At 34.2% G+C, this 6,877-nt stretch overlaps 1 pseudogene; it reads right to left on the bottom strand.

The window, feature by feature from the left end:
• Window positions 1-759: 759 nt before the first annotated feature.
• On the bottom strand, window positions 760-5,043 carry LOC130802449 (ankyrin repeat-containing protein ITN1-like; annotated as a pseudogene).
• Between the last annotated feature and the right edge of the window lie 1,834 nt (window positions 5,044-6,877).

The following is a 6,877-nucleotide window of genomic DNA, read 5'->3' as shown; positions in this document are numbered from 1 at the left end:
GCTAAAAACAGCAGATCCCCCAGTTTGACTAGGTTTTAGCTTTGTTCGCTGTCAATAACAGCGAACAGACGCTTTGCTTTTTTTAAACTCTTTGCCTTTGTTCGCTGTTATTAAGTGCGAATAGCCTCAAACCTCAGGTTTGAGGCAAAACTGTTTATCTTGGAAAATAGTTTCAAAAGTTGGTTATTATGTTATTTATTTATATATATTTTTGCTTATTTGTTTCAAATTTTCCATGAAAAGTCAAATGTAGCACATTTAAGAGGACAAGGCCGTGACCCTTTAATTGAGACTGTTTCCTTTGGATGGCTTTAATTAACTAACTTATATGACTATATCAAGTATGAAGTACTCAAAAACACAAATTCTTACGTTAGACGATCTTACCTTGAAACGCTCTCCATATAAGGGATAAATGGTCCGACTAACATAATTATTAGCATATGAGCTCTTTATTTTGAGATCGTCTCATCGAAAAACAGTCCCTAATTTCGACCAAATAGCAATTTAAAAGAAATAGTGTGAAGATTGTCTCACACCTTTTCATGCTTTATGCTCCATTCTCATCTCCTAAAATTATGAATGGATTTTTACTAGCTTGTGAAAGGTTATACCTTTGGTATCTACCTCATGTATCCAGAAAAATGTTACTTGCAAATAAGCATACTTAATATTCTTCTTTAAAACATTGTCCCACAGGTATGAATCATATACAATTTCATCATTATTTTCTTTTGTCATGTCATTATATCCTAATTTCTATAGTTCCTTCCAGTCTTTTGAATTTGCACCATATAAGTTAAATATGTGAGTTTTTTCAATCATATGGTGCAAACTCAAAGAAACGGAGAGGGATAAGACTAGAGCCGTCATACAAATTTCAGGCAGTTGCTCTCTTGAAGGTTTTGAGCTTTCAGACGACTGCCCCTGAAATACAGAACTTTACCCTGAAAAAAAAAAAAACAAATAGATATACATTGATTAGTACTCACTATTTACTAGTATTTAATCAGAAAAATCCTCATAAAAAATTAGGACATATGTTCTCATGTAATTTATTAGTCTCCAAGATAGAAAGCTAAAGCGTATAATTGAACAATGAAAGCAAGACCAGTGTAGCATAATTCACTAAGTAAAATTCACTTTTTGAATTTGAAATTAGCTAGTACTTTCTCAAGAACAGTCCAAAACCGATCATAATTCGTTTATTATTTGCAATTGGCGAGGAGATTAGCAAATCATGTGACACTGAGCAAGACCAATTAGGAACTTCAATTAAGAGCTTACCGGTTCAAGTTTTCTTACATAGTCAATGAGATCTTTATTTGCAGCTGGGATTAACTTGTCAATGACTCTGTACAAGATGCTCTTACTGACTGAAATCAGAAGGAGAGAGCATATAATCACAATAACAAGTGTTGCTGCCCATAAGGACTTTGGTCGTATAAATGTAGACTCCGGTCATAAACGCCAATAATGTGCAGTAAAGCGATCTCATGAGTAACAGCGATTTACTTGGATCATAGACCATGGACCATATGAGACAAACCAGAACCAATATTGATAAACACAAGGCCAATGTATCAGATATGAGAAATACCAAAAACGCGGCTTTCTTAGTTAACATTGCTTCTCCTGTGTTTTGATCGAATCCACCTGGGAGAGTGAATCCAGCCGTGAATGTAATGGTAGATAGTAGAGCCGCTACCACAATTAGTGTGTTTCGTACATCTAACAAATTTGTTTTATGTTGGAAATATGCTGTTTTTATCCTTGGATCAAACCCATTTCTTTTGCGCTTTTCATCCTGCAATGGTGTACGATGGTATATATTGATGTCAAGGCAAATACTATCCTCCGTTTTTTATGGAAAAATTGATATTTATTATCCAACCTTTTACTTGTCCGCTGTGAATAGATTATTTTCTAATAATTCAACATTTGTCCTTAGTTTGCTGACAGCATACCTTATTATTACCAATTATTAATTAATATGGTATGTTGTGGGTATGGCAAATGTTAGATTATTAGAAAATGATCCAAAGATAAGATTATTCACAACAGATAGAATGTAAGGTTGGATTATTTATGTCAATTTTTCCTTTTTCTAAATAGCTACATTTTTTTCTTTTAGCAAGGGTTTTTGAGAGAAATGTAGCTAATAAAATGAAACGGAAGATGATATATGAATAATAAATACTTATATTTTGGTTTAAGAATCTAATAACGAAAAGGTTTGAAGAAAAACATACCCATTCTTGGTTCTGGTCACATAACTGTGCAAGTAAATCTATGGCAGTTTCATTATCACCATCCTTAATGTTATAAATTATCTTGTCCATGTTTACCAACGCTTCCGTTAAGAAGATATCTCCGTTTCGTATTGATATATGTAAAGGAGTTCTTCCTCCATCATCTTGAAGATTGATTAAATCCTTCATGCGTGGAAGATCGACAAATGCTTCGTAATCAGTTAAACTTGGGAGGTGAATATGATGCAAAGGTGAATTCTTAAGCATAATACACTGATCTTTAAACTTTCCAGGATTATAATCTGTGAACGCTCGAACAGCTGATACATGACCATTCTCACATGCTTTAATCCAAGCCAAAGGTGCACTACTAAACACCGAACAATCCTTTTCCAACATAGCTTTTATAATCCAATCAGAACCAACACTTGATGCTTCATCCAGAGGTGTGTTTTTATTATGGTTTGGTTTAGTAATAAACTCTGGTGCTTCATTAACCAGCCATGTCCCAAACTCTTTGTCTGCCCCAAAATTTTACGTACAGGAAACCAAAGAAATTAAAGAAAGGAGAATCTTTTGTACCCGAGAAATAATGAATTAGATAGTGAAGATAGTATTCTATAAATAATAGGAAAAATTACCTAGAATAGTGACTCATCTATTAAATAACCATAAATAATCCTAACATTAGGGAGTATTTGCCTAAAGTAAACTCGAGTAACCGTCTTACATGATATAGTAGGTAATTTACCAAAAAACAACCTGAAAATTAAAATTGAAAAAAAAAATTGAAAATTTACATAAAAAAATTCTAAAAAACTTGCTATAGCAAGTCATTCAATTACCGAATTTACTCTAGGAAAATAACCCCACAGTTGGGATTATTCATGGTTAATCAATAGGTGGGATTATTATAGAAAAATCAAGAAAAGGTTGGATTATTCTAAGTAATTATTCCTAAATAATAAAGTTAGAGTATGTGAAGACCATAAGCAGTAAAAAAGTAATGTTGAAATAAAGATAACGGTAAATATGTGAATTCCATAAGCATTTTAAAATGTTAAAATAAAGTTAGTAGAAAATATACGGAGACCTCAAGCATGAAAGATGTCAAATTAAGAATGACCATTAATTTTCTATAACAAATGTGGTATAAATAAAAAAGATTCAATATGGGAAGAACAGTTGAAACTAAAGTAAGTGGAAAGATCAAAGTAGAACACAAGGAGTATAATGGCACTAAAAAAAGTATAAAGAATTAGTCATACCTGTGCAAGTTGGAGCAAGATGCAAGACATTCCGACCATCAGATGAATTGATAACATACTTGGTCGGTCCAACCAATATCTCTTTCGCTACTTCATAGCAATTGTTCTCCACGGCCAAAAAAACAGTGTTGTGCACCAGCTGATATTGATCTAACAGTTCAATAGAAGTCATATCATCACATAGAGATAATATATATGATGCAAAATTTTGCCTTCGTTGCGTATGGCTATGTGCAGAGGTGCATCCTGATGATGCCACGTATGAATTTCATCTTTGACAGCTTCTACAAGGAGCTTAGCAATTTCATCTTTTGTTTCTCGGGTGCTTTCTGCAGCAGCATGAATAGGGGATTACAAATGGTAATCATAGACATACATGAGTTTGATAAAATAACTTCTCCAAATGCGATCAATTTCTCCAGAGTTTAGAATGTATTGAAACGGCCATACTTCACCTATCTTTGCCCATGTGTGTAATACTGTGAGTCCCTGTTTGTCAACTCCTTTCAGTTGTTCTGGATGACGCTTAAATAACTTTTTACAAAACCCTGATTCTGTATATGAACAAAGGTTTATTGTCAAAATATTTGTATATTATTCTATTTCCTTTACAGTATAAATGTCTAAATAAATAGTTTTAATAGCAAAAATCTAAGACAAACTAAATTCTATCTATATCAATATATGGGGATGTTTGACAATAGATTGTTGGTTGCGGGCTATTTAAGTTGGCTTGTTTGACCAGCTGGTAGCAAGACAGTTTTGTTGGTTGTTAAGCTACACTAACATGATTAAGCTAGCTATTAATGAAGATGTTTAATAAATTAATTATTGGTTAATTGTTTGTTAGAGAAATGGGCCAACAAGCCAATCAAAAAAAGATGCCCAAGGCGGCTTTTTCAATTTAGCTTAAAAGCCATAATACAAGTTTTTTTTGGCTGTTTGACCAACCAACTAGCCAAAAGTTAAAAGTCAACTATAAAGCCAAAAGTTAAAAGCAGACCAACAAGTTATCTAAAAAGTCATTCATCAAACAAGGCAATGATAAATGGATCCCGTTTTGAAGTATTATTTTAAAGGTTTGTGGCACATGCCAAGCATAGGAGATTGCAAGCAACACGTCGTAGTGCTGTAAAAGGTGCTGCTTCTATATCAGAGTATAGATAGATTGATTGATATGGGATGGAATTGTATGTAAAAACAAAGAAGAATGGATAAGCTATAGAGAAAACAAAAATTATCATGTTGAGCGAGATTTTAGACTTACCTTCGCATTTAGGAGCAAGATGCAAGGCATTAAGCCGTTGATGATCAGTAAGAAGCTGAGTCTAGCCTTGTTTATCCACTACATCCAGAATCAGTTCTGCAACTTCATGGCGTCCCTTCTCAATAGCAAGAAAGAGAGCATGGTCACGGCACTTGATAAGTGCATTGTTATGCACCGACAAGATGTACATTGCAAGCTTTTCATGGCCATTTTGAGTGGCAATGGTAAGAAGTGACCTTCCTAGATTATCCTTCATTAACCATGGAAATAAAACTCCTGAGATGTTTGATCCTTGTAATGCTTTTTCCTGCTTATAAGTATCTATGAAGAGTTTTGCAATCTTCACAACATCTTCTTCATTAGTGGAAGAAATGGTAGCCAGATGATGTAGAGGGTTCCAGCCCTTGTCATAATCAGTTTTGGATATCAAAGTGACTAGGATCCTCCGTATACCAGGGATTATATTATTGCATGCAAGTGAACATTCAAATGGCCACACTTTACCGTTCTCTGCCCAGATATTGAGTATTGAATTTCCGTTCGCGTCTATTTGTTCAAGTAGATTTGGGTCTTTCTGAAGCAATAGCCTACAAATTTCTTCTCCTTGTTCTGCATTAATCAAGAATTACCATTTCAACATATTGTTTTCCCCCCTTATTTCTTCCTTTAATATACTTGATGAATTACATTAAAGCAAGAGCAATTTAAAAAAACGGTATTATTATGAAAAAAAGACTAATTTTTATAGTTGGTGTCAAGGAATCAACTCGGCCAAACTATAGTTGATAGTTGAGACCCTATTATAAGTTATACTCCATCCATCCCACTCATTTAGCATCATTTGCTATTCTTGTCGCCTCACTTATTTTGCATAATTTTTATTTTTGGAGAATGACCCACCACTTTCTTTTAATCTCATCCATACATTTTAATTCTCTTTTGATTTCATCCACATAACTTACTCTCTTTCTTCATTTACCCAAATATCCACATTTTTCTTAAAAAACACCACATTTCTCTTTGCTACTTATTCAAAGGGACGGAGTAGTATACTTTATATTGCCCCCTCGTACATAGCCCTTTGGCTAGAAGTGTAATAATTCCACTTTAGAGGAAGGGTGAATGATATTTAAATTCGACCATAGCTTTTGATAACATGCTTCTCCACCAAAAGCTTAAACTGAAAATTAAGGTCCACAAACAAGTTATATACTCTATCAGTTAGTAATAAAATACTAACTACTACTTTTTATTCTTTGCAGTTCATCTTTCACGGTCCTTTAGTAGCTACTGTTGAAATATAGTGACTCGAACAAGTTGCCAGGCAGAGGAAGGTCCGCGGGCCGCGTAGAAGACCGAGGGGCGCGGAGTGCCTGCTGAACTTAATCCGCGGGGCGCGAAGTTGCTTCTGATCTCACTCTGCGGCTCGCGTAGTTTTACGCGGCTCGCGTAATGGCGGTTTCTTGGCACGTTTTTGGCCGTTACTCTTAGTCTTTGACGGTTTTTTATATTTTCTTAACCCTAATTTCTTTTTATTATGAGGTATACTATATAAAAGCCCCATGTAATTAGAATTAGAATGAGATGCAATGCAAAACACAAAGTGAGGAAAACTAAGAGAGAAAAAGCTTGGAGAGCCATTGTTGTGGTTTCTCGTGTTCATCTTGTAATCTCCCGGTTTATAGTGAAAAGTTTATTCTCGGTGCTGGTGGATGTAGCTATCACGTTGATAGTGAACCACGTTAATTTCTCGGTGTGATTTTCTTTATTGTTTGTTTGAATCTTTATTGTTTCATTATTGTTTTTTCGATCTTCGTTTCCGCTGTCGCACAACAGCTACATTGACCATAATTTTCTCTAATTATACAGTACTCAAATTTTCAGTAGTAATAATACTTTCATGTTTAATTAATTTATTTATTTCAAGATAATAATGATTAAAATTACCAATGTTTGAGACTTTGAGCATTAAAATCAAAGAGCAAATAGCATAAAGAACAAATGAAAACGGTGAGATGGATGAGTCTTTAAATTGTTACATCCAAATTTATCCTTCTGTAGCCACGGCTTTGGCAAGAATTCTGATGATG

This window comes from Amaranthus tricolor, chromosome 16, assembly GCF_026212465.1.
Source record: "Amaranthus tricolor cultivar Red isolate AtriRed21 chromosome 16, ASM2621246v1, whole genome shotgun sequence".
Classification (NCBI taxonomy): domain Eukaryota; kingdom Viridiplantae; phylum Streptophyta; class Magnoliopsida; order Caryophyllales; family Amaranthaceae; genus Amaranthus; species Amaranthus tricolor.
Note: the sequence above shows the minus strand (reverse complement) of the source record. Positions and strands in the feature narration are given on the sequence as shown.